Source organism: Pristiophorus japonicus, chromosome 23 (assembly GCF_044704955.1).
Source record: "Pristiophorus japonicus isolate sPriJap1 chromosome 23, sPriJap1.hap1, whole genome shotgun sequence".
Taxonomy (NCBI): domain Eukaryota; kingdom Metazoa; phylum Chordata; class Chondrichthyes; family Pristiophoridae; genus Pristiophorus; species Pristiophorus japonicus.
The window spans coordinates 46637996-46654656 of record NC_091999.1 but is presented as its reverse complement, the minus strand read 5'-3'; the positions used below and the strand labels follow the sequence as shown (position 1 = coordinate 46654656).

Here is a 16661-nt window from a genome sequence, read left to right as displayed (position 1 = left end):
ATTGTTTCAAAAAAATAAAAAACAGAAAGCTGGGCTACATTATTGTCTGAAAGGATACAACTTTAAGGGAGGAATTGGTGGTTAAGACAACGAGACAATTATAACTTAACTCCAACAAGTAAGCGATTTGTATCAATAATAAATTAATACCATAACTTACATGGGACTCCGACAGTTGCAAGAACGATGTAGTAAATGGTATAAATCAGGCTCTTTTGTGGTGCATGCATTTTCTGTGAGCCATTCTCTGTGACACATAAAAAGGTACCTTTGTTTATATCTGGTGTTACTCGTCCGAGAGATGATTTGATCACATCATAAATTTATTTTTATCAGTTATTTAAACAAACAAATTAACATTGATTTTCACGCATGGGAATTGAATACAGTGAATGGAACAAGCAGATGTGAGTCACTTTTACTCGAATGGGTTGGATGCATTAGACTGGATTCAAATAGAAATTATACAGGCCTAAAGCGATTTTAAGAGATTCTATGAAAAGCTTGTTGTGGATTTGCCATGGTGAAACAAAGAGCCAAACATGAAAGGAGGTCACAGTAACACTGTTACTGTTCAAACCTATTTGGCAGAGGGAAGGAAACAAGGGTGATGTGTCAGAGAGGAGAAACATATCACGAATATAACTGGGAGATAAGGCACGTTAGAATAAAGAGTAGTCTAGAAAGAGAAGGAATCAGACAGAAGTTGCTGTCAGATTCACAGGATAAACGTGGTGAACGCTGACAGTTTCGCTGCAATTGCAACCGCAAAATCCGAGCCATTACGTCAACTGCATTACCCTTTATTTACTTCCTCAAATAAATTAAGCTGATTGGTTAGACATCATCGGACCTTTTGTATTCCGCAACGATTAAACTTTATGACATCTAGTTTCTAGTTTATAGATGTTTTTCGACTACATCTTTTGGTAAATGTTGAGTAAGTAGCAAGAAAGATAAAAACAGAATGTAAGACCTTTTACAAGTATGTAAAAAGGAAGAGAGTAGCAAAAGTAAGTGTTGGTTCCTTACAGGCTGGGGCAGGTTAAATAATGAAATGGCATAGACTTTAAACAAATATTTTATTTCTGCCTTCACAGTAGTAGACACAAAAACATAAAAAAGCAATGGAAAAACAAGGGAATATTAAGAGTGAGGAACTTAAATTCATTAATATCAGTAGAGAAAAAGTACTTGAGAAACCAAAATAACTAAAGGCCTACAAATCCATTCGACCGGATTGCCTCCACCCTCGGGTTATAAATGGGGTGATTGCAGAGATAGTGGATGCATTGGTTGTCATCTTCCAAACTTTTCTGATAATAGAATGGCCCAGTGGATTGGGAGGTAATAAATATAACGCCACTGTTCAAGAAATGGAGCAAAGATAAAAAAAAAGGGAACTACAGGCCAGGTAGCCTGAACTCAGTCGTAGGGCACATGCTGGAATACATTACTGAGGAAATGATAAAAGAATATCATAACTCAAATAAATGTGTGAAACGTGATTTCGTTGGAGCAGCTGACTCCATCCCTCTGCCCAACTTCTGTCTGAGACTGAAGCAAACCTTGATATCATATTTTGACCCTGATATGAGCTTCTGACGACGTGACCACAGCACTTGCCTCAGCGCATCCGGTGCTGTAGCCCTCATCCATGTTTTTGTTACCTCTAGATGTGTCTGTTCCAATGCACTCATAGCTGGCCTCCCACATTCTACCCTACATAAACGATAGGTATCCGAAACTTAGCTGCCCGTTTCCTGCTCACCCATCGCCCCTGGGCTCACTGAGCTACATTGGTTTCTGGTTAAGTAATGCCTTAATTTCAAAATTACCATCCTTATTTTGAAATCCCTCCATGGCATCGCCTCTCCAATCTCTCTACTTTCTTCCAGCCTCTAATTCTGACCTCTTGCGCATCCCTGATTATAATCGCACAACCATTGTTGGCCCTGCCTTCTGTTCCCTGGGCTTCAAGCTCTGGATCTCCCTCCCTAAACCTCTCCGCCTCTCTACCTCCCTTTCCTCCTTCAAGGCGCTCCTTAAAACTTACCTCTTTGACCAAGCTTTTGGTACCTGCGCTAATTTCTCCTAATGCGGCTCGGTGTCAAATATTTCAGTAGCAAAATTCACATTCGGGTTTCTGACAGTTGCCCATATCAAGAAACAACAAAGATTGGTGGGAAATTAGGTTTAATTTATTAACAAGTTTGATTATTGACATACGCATGCACTGCAGTCAAAGGTTAGCTGCGGGTGTATAGTTTTGACAGCTTTATTAAAACAAGATTAAAACTTGTAACCTCTACAGGGCATCAAATCCTGCAGTAGGTTGATTGTACAGCCCGCCCTAATTTATTTATTTGTTAATGGGAATCAAATCGGATGGGGTATATGCTCTCTTGTAAGATCCATGCAAATTTGGGCGAAAGTTACTGGCGCCCAGATTGAGGCATATACTGGTTCATAGATCAGCGTGATTGTTAAGTAACTAGGATCCAGGAAATTCCTGCTCGAAATTCAGGAGGAAGCCATGTGAAATACATTTTAAAAGCAAATCTAGCAGTTAACTGGTTTATGTTGATGTGGGGTGAGGGCATTATGCGATATGGTTGCAAAGTCTAAAACCCACAGTTCCTGGATATAGCTCCTTGACCTAATCTGCAAGGGGAAAAATGATTTCCCAGCCCAATGGAGATCACACGCCTACAATGCGAGATGAATGGGAAAGCACTCTATTGGAATTGAACTGTATTGATGCAAAGTCTGGCAAAGAATGCTGAATAGCATAGAACATAATAAATAGGCGCAGAAGTCGACCATACGGCCCCTTGACCCTGAGCGCCAATTAATTAGATCATGGCTGTTCTTCGACCTCAACCCCAATTTTCCACCTGATCCCCATATCACATGATTACATTTGCGTCCAAATATCTATCACTCTAAGCATTGAATATAATCAACGACTGAACATCCACAGTCCTCTGCGTTACAGAATTCCAAAGAATCGCAATCCTCTGAGCGAAACAAAATCTCCTCATCTCAGTCCTCAATGGTCGACCCTTGTTCCTGAGATGAAACATCCTATTTCTAGACCATCCAGGCAAGGGAAACACGGTCTGAGCATCTAGCCTATCAAACCCTCTGAGAATCGTACGTCTTTCAATGAGATAATACTTAATGCCAATACATTGAGATATAATCCAAAACCGGGCAAAACTGTGGCAGTTGGAATTTAATGTGAGTATGTTTGAGATCATCCAATTGGACCTAAAAGAGATAGATCAGAGTATTTACTAAATTGTGAGAAGCTTGGAACTTGAGAGGAACAGAGAGGTTCCCACGTACAGGAAGCACTACAATTCAGTGGACAGGCACAAAATATATTCAGAAAGACTAATGGAATATTGGGCATTATCTCAAGTTATTACAAGCGAACTGGAATACAAAAAGGTGGAAGTACAAGTACATATATAAGACTGTAGGTAAAACACATTTAGTGTATTGTGTTCAATTCTGCACCTCTTTCAATTCCCATTCCAGCACTGTTACCTCTGATGTTCCCCAAGTATCTATCCTTGGCAACTCATGCTTCCCATCTCCGTGCTGCCCCTCGGCGATTATATCCGAACACAATATTACAGATTGCACATGTATGCTGATGACACCACGCTTTACCTCATCATCTGGTCTCTCGACACCTAAACTCTATCAGATTTGTCAAACAGCCTGTGCTACATCCAGTACTAAATATCATTGTCTTTGGTCTCTGGCACAAACCCCGTTCCCTAATTACTGACTCTACCTGATAACTTTCTGAGCCTGAACGAGACTGATCGTAATCTTGGTGCCATAATTGAACATTGGATGTGCACCCTACCACATTACTGATCCATCACCACGACCGCCCACTCCGAACTCCATAACTTCGCAAAATCTATCTCTGCCTCAGCTCAGCTGCTGCTGAAAACATGAGCCATTGCTTTTTGACATCTAGACTTGACTTTGCAATGCACTCCTTGCAGCTTACCTACATTCTACCCCATCGTAAACTTTAGATCATCCAAGACTCTGCTGTCCATGGTTTAATTCGCTTTAATCCTGCTTACCAATCATCCCTGTGCTCGCTGATCTACATTGGCTCCTCGTCTGATAAATGCTCGATTTTATAACGTTAATTCTTGTTTTCCAATCCCTCTACGGTCTCGCCTCTCCCGACCTCTGTAGTCTCCTCCAACCGGACTCTCCTACGAGATCTCTGCGCTGCTCCAGTTCTGGCCTCTTGAATATCTCCGGTAACTGGGAGGCCAGAGGATTGGGAATTTTTTTTAACAGCAAAGGATGACTAAAAAAAAAACTCAGAGGGGAAAGATAGATTATGAGAGTAAATTAGCAAGAAATATAAACAAACAGACAGTAAGAGCTTCAACAGGTACAAACAAAGGACGAGAGTAGCAAAAGTAAACATTGGTCTCTTACATGATGAGACTGGTGAAAAAATAATGGGGAACAGGGAAGTGGCTAATACTTTGAATACATATTTTGTATCGGTTTTTATGGTAGAATAAAAACATCGCAATAAAAATAATCAAGGGGGTATAGGGAGGGAGGAACTTTAAACTATCCTTATCACTAAAGTAAAAGCACTCGGTAAAATATGGCGACTAAAGATGGACAAGTCATCTGGACCTAGTGGCCTGCATCCTAGGGTCTTAGCAGAAGTTGCTGCGGAGATACTGGATGCATTGGTTCTAATCTAGTAAAATATCCTGGAGTTTGTAGAGGGTTCGGTGGATTGGAAAACCGCCAATGCAACAACCCTATTTGAAAAGGAGGCAGATAGAAAGCAGGAAACTATAGACTAGTTAGACTAATATCTGTCGTTGGATAATTGCTGGAGTTCATTATTAAGCAAGCAATAGCAGGACATTTGGAAACCAATAATAAAGTCAAGCAGAGTCAGCTGTGTTTTATGAAAGGGAAATCATGATCGACAAATTTTCTGGAGTTGTTTGAGGATATAAAAGGGGGAACCAGTGGAAGTGATGTATTTGGATTTCCAGAAGGCAGTCTATAAAGTGCCACATAAAGGGTTACTGCACAAGATAAGAGTGCACGGGGTTTGGGGAAATATATTACCACGGATAGCGGACTGGCTACCGAACAGAAAACATAGAGTCTGGAATAATGCAAAATTTTCCGGTTGGCAAATGATAAAGACTGCGGTGCAAGTGTCTCAACTATTTACAATCTATAATAATTATTTGGATGAAGGGTCCATGTAATGTTGTCAAGTTTGCTAATGATACAATGATGGGTGGGAAAGCAAATTGTGAGGAGGACACAGAAAATCTGGCAGGAAACAAAAAAAAGCAAATTATTATTTAAATGGAGAGTAATTGCGAAATGCTGCAGTACAGAGTGAACTGGGGTCCGTGTGCATGAAACATAAAAATTTGGTATGCAGATGCAGCAAATTATTGGGAAGGCAAATGGAATGTTAACCTTTATTGCAAGGTGTAAAGAGTATAAAAGCAGACAAGTCCTACAAAAACTGTGTAAAGTATTGGTGAGAACACTCCTAGAGTACTGTGTACGAATTTGGTCTCATTATACAAGCAGCGATATACTTGCATTGGAGGCTATTCAGAGATGGTTCACTAGGTTGCTTCTTGAGATGAACAGGTTGACTTGTGAAGAAAGGTTGAGCAAGTTAGGCACATACTCCTTGGCGTTTAGAAGAATGAGAGTTGATCTTATTGAAACATACAAGATACTGAGAGGGCTCGTCACGGTAGATGCAGAGAGGATTTTTCCCCTCGTGGGTTATTCAAGAGCTAGGGGGCATAGTTTTAAAATAAGGGGTCGCCCATTCAGAGCGGAAATGAGGAGGAATTTTTCTCTCAGTGTGTATTACATCTCTGGATTTCTCTGCCAAGGAAAGCTGTGGAGGCTGGGTCACTGAATATTTTTAAGTGGAGATAGGCAGATTTGTGTGTGATTAGGGTGTAAAGGGTGATGGGGAGAGATCAAGGAAGTGGAATTGATTCCGTGATCAGATCAGCCATGATCTTAATAAATGGCGGAACAGGCTCGACGGGCCAAATGGCCTATGCTTGCTCCTATTTCTTGTGTTCTTAATCGCTCAACCTTTGACAGCTATACCTTCAGCTGAAAAGGCATAAGCTTTCTAATTCCCTCCCTAAACATCTACGCCTCTCTGACGCCTTCTCCTTCTTTAACACGCTCTTTATACCCTACCTTTTTGTCCAAACTTTTGATCACCTGCGCTAATATCTCCTTAAGTGACTCGTTGTCACATTTTGTTCGATAAAGGTCCTGTGAAGTGCCTTGAGATTCTTTACTATGTTAAAGGCGCTGAATAAATGTAATTTATTGTTGTTGTGCACCGCGCAAGAGGAATGATATATTAGCCAGAATGACATGAAGCAGTTATTTTTTGGTATCAGCGAATAGCACACGGAAGAGAAACGTGTTGATTTGGTGAATTGCAAACATTCCTTTAAAGCCATAAAGTTCACAGTGTATATTTATACATTGAACAAGTGCCAGTCAGTGCCTGGTAATCCGTTGGCCCAGTACATCACCATGTTTTCTCTAACACTTACCCTTCACGTTCCTATTTCACAGTCTCAGTGTATATATTCTTATCATTTCATTGGAACAGAGGCAGCTGGAATGGATAGGGGAGGTTCATCACATGTAAGACTGAAGAGTTGTTCTTCAAATTACAACAGGCAGAGATTGCGATGTAAAAGTGCGTGTTGTTTTACATTAATCAACGATTAATGCAACAGAACAACATTACGAAAAAGCTGTGACCGAGACGTAGTCCCACTTTTGTGTGTAGACACTTTACAGTTTTATTTTTCGGAGATTTCTAGCGAAATATTGTACAAACATTCTTTCAATTTCGCTAGATCTAACGATGGAGAATATATTTCCTAATATTTACTGTATCAGTAATGGAGCAATTATTCCTTGCCCGTTTAGTCTATTCCAAGTGAAAACAACGAGGGATATTTTGTACATCCAAGTGAGCTGGCAGTGTTAAGTTTAAGATTCGGGCCTGTAGCTCTCTCATTAATGGATACAGCTACTTGTGTTTAAAGTGGAGACAGCAAATTTGGTAAAAAGGAGAACGAAAGAGGGATAATAAAATTATAGCTTATCTCTGCAAGAGGCAAAATAACAGTATTCCATTTTTGGGACACAACTCACTTGCTGCAGTTTCAATCCTTTTCCCTTTCCTGATGCAATGTCCAATCTCAGCTGTACGGACAAAGGACTGCGGCTGAGCGGTGGGCAATAGGAGGATAGAACAACGAAGCTGTTCTCATCTGGGAGCAGTAATTAACTTGTCTGTCCAACCTATCGGGATGCTCCAAAGGGCGTTGCAGCCAGGGTTGACCAAACGAGTGTGACATACAGGAAGGTACTAAAGAACTTTACAACCAGGGAGGTTCCAAAGTGCTTTACACCCAGGGAGGTTCCAAAGGGCTTTACACCCAGAGACGTTCCAAAGTGCTTTGCACCGAGAGAGGTTCCAAAGGGCTTTACACCCAGGGAGGTTCAATGGAGCTTTACAGCGAGGGAGGTTCCAAAGTGCTTTACACCCAGAGATGTTCCAAAGATATTTACACGCAGGGAGGTTCCAAAGATACTTACACTCAGGGAGGTTCCAAAGTGTTTCATACCCAGTGAGGTTCCAAAGTGCTTCACACCCAGGAAGTTTCCAAAGATATGTATCCCCAGGGAGGATCCAAAGTGTTTTACACGCAGGGAGCTTCCAAAGAGATTTATACCCAGGGAGTTTCCAAATATATTTACATCCAGCGAGGTTCCAAAGTGTTTTACACCCGGAGGTTCCAAAGTGTTTCACAGCTAGGCAAGTTCCAAAGTGTTTTACACCCAGGGTGGTTCCAAAATGTTTTCATGCAGAGAGGTTCCAAAGTGTTTTCCAACCAGGGAGGTTCCAAAGAGCATTACACCCAGGGAGGTTCCAAAGCGCATTACACCCAAGGAGGTTCCAAAGGGCATTACACCCAGGGAGGCTCCAAAGAGCATTACACCCAGGGAGGTTCCAAAGTATTTTAAACCCAGGGAGGTTCCAAAATGTTTTACACCCAGGGAGGTTCCAAAGTATTTTACTCCCAGGGAGGTTCCAAAGTGTTTTACACCTAGGGAGGTTCCAAAGTGTTTTACACCCAGGGAGGTTCCAAAGAGCATTACACCCAGGGAGGTTCCAAAGTGTTTTACACCCAGGGAGGTTCCAAAGTGTTTTACACCCAGGAAGGTTCCAATGTGTTTTACTCCCAGAGAGGTTCCAAAGTATTTTACACCCGGGATGGGGGGTGGTTCCAAAGTGTTTGACACCCACAGGGAGGTTTCAAAATGTATTACACCCAGGGAGGTTCCAAGGCGATTTACACCCAGGGAGGTTCCCTGGAGCTTTACACCCAGTGAGGTTCCAAAGTGTTTTACACCCAGGTATGTTCCAAAGTGTTTTTCTCCCAGGGAGGTTCCAAAGTATTTCAGTCCCAGGGAGGATCCAAAGTTTTTTTACACCCAGGAAGGTTCCAAAGTGTTTTACTCCCAGGGAGGTTCCAAGGCGATGTACTCCCACGGAGGTTCCATGGAGCTTCACACCCAGGGAAGTTCCAAGGTGCTTTATATTGAAGTGTAGTCACTGTTGTAATGCAGGAAATCGTGGCAGCAGATTTGCACTCAGCAAAGTTCCACCTACCGAGAAATAAATACAGGCGCATATAATCAGTTTTGCTGATATTTGTTGAGCGATAAGCATTGGTCAGGGCATCGGCAGAACATTTACTCACTTCTTGAAAATAATACACTCAGATCCTTGGCATCCACCTGAGAGGGAAGACGGAACCTCGGTTTAAAGTCTCACTTGAAAGACAGCACCATCTGACAAAGAAGCATTCCATCAGTACTGCACTGGCGGGTCAGCCTGTAATGGGACTTGAACCCACATTCTTCTAACTGAGGTGCAAGAGGGCTACCACGGCTGAGTGCATCCACCTCAAAAACCAAGCTATTCCTAAAGATACAACTGACTTACTGCACTAAGGTAAGTGTCAGCATCCATAGGACATGACGGGTCACTTGGGAATAAAATAAATCAGTTTACAACATTAAATTGGGTGATAAAGTGCATGTTTCCACTGTGGAGAATAGGAATGACCAGCGGGTTTGGAGAATTGGAACGAAAGACTACAGTGCAGAGCTTAATTGTGGTTGAGTGCTGGAATAGCTAGTTTCGTTATAGAAGTAATTTAACAACTAGATTCAATGGATATTTCAGCGCGTTCTTTAACTGCTGTCTGAAGTTACTCTGAGTCACTGTATAAATACACGTGTTAGTGCAGCAGCTTAGGAGCTGAAGCATGTTTCCACTTTCCTGCAGAATAAATTTGGGGTCATTGAAATTAAAACCTGTGAAATAATTATTGTTTTCAATTCGGACATAGAGAAAATTGATAACATACGTCAACCACAACAGGATGAAACTTCCCGAGATGGTGAAGAGTAAAATTATGGACTTTCGCCGGCTCTCCATCTCTGGATCACTCTGACTCTCTCCATTGTTTTGGGCCCGGAGTCTCCTGCGGGCCCTACTAGCCCCTAGAATGTATCTGACGGTCACAGCATTGAGCAGTAACATCAGGAGGAACGGTGCACACGGGGTTAGAATACGGTCCAGCCAGTCAAACGCTGTCCAAGCGGGTGAAACATAAAAAGTAAGTTTTATGTTGCAGTACCAGGCCACCTTATTAATAGTAAATAATGGTTCATACGTGAAGTAGAAAGGGATGTTTTTTAAACATCTCAGGGCACAGACCGCTCCTATCACCACAGCCGCCGTTGTCTCGGTGCATATTTTGTTTTCAGCTTCTGGCAACAAATGGCCACAAATCGATCAAAGGTGAACGCGACCGTTAACCAGACAGAACTGTCTCTTGATGAATAAATGAGCACAGTGCTGATGCTGCACGCTGGTGTGGTGGACAGAATGCTATTCCGGAAATAGATACCACCAATTCTATTCAATATCACAGCGGTGATAATGACCAGGAGATCGGTCACCGCCATGAACACCAGGTACCGAGTGATACACCTGGAGAGACCGCACCTTCCTCGGGACAGGATCACAATCGCCGCGATGTTCGCTGCAAAAAGGAGCAAAATGGAAATTACACATCAGACTACCATCATAAGAACATAAGCACATATGAAATAGGAGCAGGAGTAGGCCATTTGCCTCCCACCGCACCCCCTTCCCCCGGGCCTGCTCCGCCATTTAATAAGATCATGGCTGATTTGATCATGGATCAGCTCCACTTCCTTGCCCACCCCCCCGAAACCTTCTTTCACTTATCGCTCAAAAATCTGTTTATCTCCGCCTTAATTATCTTCAGTGACCCAGCCTCCATAGCCATTCAAAGTCTTAGTTTGACTGGACATGGTTTCTGAGTTCATTACCTGATCAGTTGATGGAAACCAATCAATTTGCCAGATCAGCAGAGCTTTACAATATGGAATCGCAGGGAAAGCGTTTTGCTCGATAGACTTGAAGCTATAATCGCCTGAACTCGGCACAAAAAGAGAAGGAGAGCGAAACTGACCATAGTAAAGAACAGACATAAACTAATAGTTAATGAATAATTTATCCCAACATTAAATAGGACAAGCTAAACATAATGTCACCTTGAAAATTGATGGTAGAAAGAGTGCGATCGACTGCTATTTACACCTCAGGAGAATCGTAAAATTCCCATATGGAATGACTCCAAATTACGATTGTTGCTCTCTTGTTAATGGAGCAGCCATTCTGCTAATGGGCGGTGAAAAAAGGCAATGAGATCATTGACCAGAAAACTGCACGTTTGTGATATTGGTTGAGGGACAAATGTTGGCCAGGGCACAACTCCCAGCACTCGGTCCAGTTGTTCCTTGAACATTAGACAGTGTCATGGTATCCAGTATCACTGTAATGGCGTCACTGCAGAGAACCTGTCAGTGACAGCTGGGTTGAGCCTATAAACTGCAGGATAAGTGGTGAGGGAGCATTGTATGGGAGCCACTCAGTGAGAGCCAGAGGTGAGTCCATAACCTGTAAGATAGAAGGTGAGGGAGCGTATAGTGTGAGCCACTTCTTGAGAGCTGGGGGTGAGTCTATAAATTGCGCGATAAGTGGTGAGAGAGTGTTTAATCGTAGCCACTCAGTGAGAGCCGGGGGTGAGTCCATAACCTGTGGGATAGGTGGTGAGGGAGCGTTTAATGGGAGCCAGTCAGTGAGCGCCGGGTGCGAGTACATAATCTGTGGGATTGGTGGTGAGGGTGCATTTAATGTGAAGCACTCAGTGAGAGCCGGGGGTGAGCCTATAAACTGTGGGATAGCTGGTGAGGGAGCGTATAGTGTGAGCCACTCCATGAGAGCCGAGGTGAGTCTATAAACTGCGGGATAGGTGGTGAGGGAGCGTTTAATGGGAGTCACTCAATGAGTGCCGGGGGTGAGTCCATAAAATGCGGGACAAGTGGTGAGGGAGCATTTAGTGTGAGCCACTCAGTGAGAGCTGGTGGTGAGTCTATAACCCATTGGACAGGTGGTGAGGGAGCGTTTAATGGGAACCACTCAGTGAGAGCCGGGGGTGAGCCTATAAACTGTGGGATAGGTGGTGAGGGAGCATATAGTGTGAGCCACTCCATGAGAGCTGAGGTGAGTCTATAAACAGCGGGATAGGTGGTGAGGGAGCGTTTAGTCTCAGCCAGTCAGTGAGAGCTGGGGGTGAGTCTATAACCCATTGGATAGGTGGTGAGGGCACGTTTAATGGGAGCCATTCAGTGACCGCCGGGGGTGAGTTTATAACCTGATGAATACTTGGTGAGGGTGCGTTAAATGGGAGCCAATCAGTGAGAGCCGTGGTCAGTCTATAATATGCGTGATACGTGTTCAGGGAGCGTTTAACATGAGCCACTCAGTGACAGCCGGGGGTGTGTCCATAACCTGTGGGTTAGGTGGTGAGGGAGCGTTTAATGGGAGCTACTCAGTGACAGCCGGGGATGAGTCTATAACCTACGGGATAGGTGGTGAGGGAGTATTTAATGGGAACCACTCAGTGAGAACCGGGGGTGAGTCTATAACTTGTGGCATAGGTGGTCAGGGAACGTATAGTGTAAGCACTCCTTGAGAGCCGGGGATGAGCCTATAAACTGCGGGATAGGTGGTGAGGGAGCGTATAGTGTAAGCTACTCGTTGAGAGCCGGGGGTGAGCCTATAAACTGCGGGATAGGTGGTGAGGGAGTGTTTAATGAGAGCCACTTAATGAGAGCTGGGAGTGAGTCCATAACCTGTGGGATAGAAGGTGATGGAGAGTATTGTGTGAGCCACTCCGTGAGAGCCGTGGGTGAGTCCATAACCTGTGGGATAGGTGGTGAGGGAGTGTTTAATGGGAGCCACTCAATGAGAGCCGGGGGTGAGTCCATAACTTGTGGGATAGGTAGTGAGGGAGCGTTTAGTGTGAGCCAGTCAGTGAGCGCCGGGTGTTAGTCCATAACTTGTGGGATAGGTAGTGAGGGAGCGTTTAGTGTGAGCCACTCAGTGAGAGCTGGGGGTGAGTCTATAACTCATTGGATAGGTGGTGAGGGAGCCTTTAATGTGAGTTATTCAGTGACAGCCGGGGGTGAGCTTATAACCTGCGGCATAGTTGGTGAGGGAGCGTTTAATGGGAGCCACTCAGTGAGAGCCGGGGTCTGTCTAGAACCTGCGTGAAACGTGTTGAGGGAGCGTTTAATGGGAGCCACTAAGGGACAGTCGGGGATGAGCTTATAGCCTGCGGGATAGGTGGTGACGGAGTTTTTAATGGGAGCCAACCATTCAGAATCGGACATGCAACAAGAAGCAGATTGTAAAAGACACGTTAAATGTTGTGAATCATTTCAGAGGTGGTGAATGTGGACTGTGCCACAAGGGATGATGAACGGTCGGGTTAAATTTGGATTTTGGCTCCCGGTTTGAAGATGGGATTAGGAGTTACATGGAAACATCGTGGAGGAGCAAATGAGCCACTGGTTGACCGGCTCCAGTAAAATGACCAAGGGGTTGCTCCAATCTGAAGTAGGAGGCCAAGGGCCAAGCAGTGAATGATACAGCACAGAAGTAAACCATTCGGCCCATCGTGCCTGTGCAGGCTCTTTGACAGAGCTATCCACTGTTCTCCTCTCGGAACCGTGCTATTTCCACCTTAGAGTACTTATCGAATTCCCTTTAGAAAGTTACTATTGAATCTGCCTCCACCACCCTTTCAAGCATTGCATTCCAGATCACAACAACACGCTGCATAAAAAATGATTCCTCCTGATTCAGTCAAGAAAGCTGCCACTGAACCAAAGCTGAGACAAAGGTTCACAGACATATTACTTTCCCCAAGTCTTTTTTTTAAGTTCCAGGACATACCAAACTCATGGTGATGATTTCCACAGACAGTTGCACATACACATAGACATTTTTACAGATAGACAGACACAGACACACACACACAAAAATTTACACGCACCAACGGACATGCACAGATTACTTAGACATCTCGAGGGACAGACAGACTGAATCACTGTCGCAACTTTGGCTGATTTTTATGATTTACTATCCGTATGTATCGTGAATATTGCAGATTAATGAAAGAAAGAAAACAGCGGCGGCATTGAAAGGTGTGGGACGTTGTTCCGTCTATCTCAGAATCAGTTTTGCAGGGACCTGGTTAAATTGTCAAATAGAATTAAATATGCTGAGAAATGGAGTCGGCAGGATTCAAATCTATGCGGGGAAACCCGAATGGATTTTTAATCTATGGCCTTAACAACTGGGCCACGACTACTGGCTCGCTGTCTTTTTAAATGTTACTCAGTTAAGACTCAACCATCCATCTCTGTGCAGCAGACGGCCACAGAATCGTGAAAAAGTCATCGTTTGCTAACAATCTGGAAGAGGCTGTATTCTTGCTGCTCTATATTGCTCTGGAACTTTTTAACATGAATCTATACCAAGAAACAGAAGCAAAATTCTGCCTTTTGTAAAATGCAGCCTCCCCGTTAGGAAATTGAACCGTGGTCTCCCGTGTGACAGGTGGGAATATTTACCACTTTCCCACGAGGAATTGATGCGCATGGGTTTTGTCAAAGCAATATTCGAGCTGTGAATAGAACTGGACATCATGAGAAGTCGATAGATAGATTGAGAGACAGAGACAAACCGACAAACTGGAAGAGATCGACAGCGAGATCGAGACAACCTGAGACAGCAAGTGTGAGACTGATAACGAGAGGCAGACTGAATGAGAAAATGACTCTCAAACACATACATCTAAAGCGATCTGTGTGTGTGATCTATAAAGAGAAAGAGGGAAAGAGTGAGAGAAAGACAATGATAAAGACAGTGACAAGGAGAGAGACAGATGGAGAGAGAGCGACAGATAGACAGAGAGACATAGATATAAAAATAAAATGTTGGAAATTCTAAGCAGGTTAGAGACAGGAACTACCAGCGACAGGCAAAGAGAGACAGGCAGGCAGAGACATGGATAGACAGAGATGATGGGAAAGAGTGAGACAGTCAGACAGAGAGACTGAGAAAATCCCATTGGAACACAACTGGACACCGTGAGAAAGAGACAGGCACATTGAGAGACAGTGACAAACAGCGAAACAGGGAGAAACAGACAGCGAGGTAGAGACAGAGAGAGACAGAAAGTTTGAGACTGAGAGGGAGAGTCAGACTGAGTGAGGCAAAGACTCAAACACATACATATACAGAGATGTGTTTGTGTGATTTATAAAGAGAAAGAGGGAAAGAGTGAGAGAAAGACAGGGACAAGGAGAGAGACAAAGAGGGAGACAGATAGAGAGAAAGATAAATAGAGAGAGAGACATCGAGACAAAAACAGAAAATGATGGAAATATTCATAAGGTTAGAGACAGGGACGAGCAGAGACAGGCAAAGACATGGACAGACATAGATGATGGGAAAGAACGAGACAGTCAGACAGAGAGTATGACAGAATCCCATTGGAACAGAACTGGGTACCGTGTGAAGGAGACAGATTGAGAGACAGAGACAAACAGAGAAACAGGGACAGACAGAGTGAATCAGAGAGAGGCAGACTGAGAGAGACAAAGACTCAAACACACAAATACATATTCAGCTCTCGAAAGAGTGAGCGAGAGGCAGAGACTGAGCGATACAGATACAGTTCACAATTTAATTTCATTATCTGCTCAGATTGTCACCAAGCTACAGAAAAATGCAAATGCCACAGATGAAAATCATTTATCACTGATCAGGATGGAAGAAATCTCTATTTAATTAAGTAACTACCAGGAGTGGGGTTCGAACCCACGCAGGTATAAACCCATTCGATCTTAAGCCCAACGCCTTAACCACTCGGCCATCCTGGTGCCGTCAGCGATTGGATTCTGTCTATGTGAGAATCTGGGCTTTAACTCCACCTCCACAGACACACACAAACACATCGGGCTTCAGGGAGCATTTCCGAACATTTTTCGGAATATTGACACGGGGGCAACTCTCCTATTCTTTTTCGAGTAATGATCTGGGACCTCTCACAACCACCCGAGTGCAGACGGAGCTTCAATTTAACATTTCATCCGAAAGTCAACAGTTTCAACAATGCAAAATTCCCCAAGTGCTGCAGTTGAGTGTTAGCCAAGATTACATGCTCAAGTCTCAGGAGTGCGACTTGAACACACAAACTCCTGATTCAGTCAAGAATTCTGCCACTGAACCAAAGCTGAGACAAAGGTTCACAGCCATATTACTTTCCCCAATTCTTTTTTTTAAGATGCAGGACATACCAAATTCATGGTGATGATTTCCACAGACAGTTGCACAAACACATAGACATTTTTACAGATAGACAGACACAGACACACACACACACAAATTTACACGCACCAACGGACATGCACAGATGCCTTAGACATCTCGAGGGATAGACAGGCTGAATCACTTTCGCAACTTTGGCTGATTTTTGCGATTTTCTATCCGTATGTATCCTGAATACTGCAGATTAATGAAAGAAAGAAAATAGCGGCGGCATTGAAAGGTGTGGGACGTTGTTCCGTCTATCTCAGAATCAGTTTTGCAGGGACCTGGTTAAATTGTCAAACAGAATGAAATATGCTGAAAAACGGAGTCGGCAGGATTCAAATCTTTGCGGGGAAACCTGAATGGATTTTTAGTCTATTGCCTTAACCTCTGGGCCACGACGACTGGCTCGCTGCCTCTTTAAATGTTACTCAGTTAAAACTCAACCATCCATCTCTGTGCAGCAGACGGCCACAGAGTCGTGAAACAGGCACCGTTTTCTCGAAATCTGGAAGAGGCTGTATTTCTGCTGCTCTGTATTGCCCTGGAACATTTTAATATGAATCTATACCAAGAACCAGAAGCAAAATTCTGCCTTTTGTAAAGTGCAGCCTCCCCGTTACGGAATTGAACCGTGGTCTCCCGTGTGACAGGTGGGGATATTCACCACTTTCCCACGAGGAATTGATGCGCATGGGTTTTGTCAAAGCAATATTCGAGCTGTGAATAGAACTGG

General features: G+C 43.7%; 1 non-coding gene and 2 pseudogenes across 1 annotated transcript; 1 reads left to right on the top strand and 2 right to left on the bottom strand.

Moving 5' to 3' along the window:
- Positions 1–16661, top strand: part of LOC139235364 (zinc finger protein 229-like) — a 239924-nt pseudogene that overhangs the window by 127286 nt on the left and 95977 nt on the right.
- LOC139235669 (probable G-protein coupled receptor 139) overlaps positions 9308–16661 on the bottom strand; it is a 72005-nt pseudogene continuing 64651 nt past the window's right edge.
- trnal-uaa (transfer RNA leucine (anticodon UAA)) lies at positions 15413–15495 on the bottom strand. The gene has a single exon. It is a non-coding gene; the product is annotated as a tRNA-Leu (tRNA).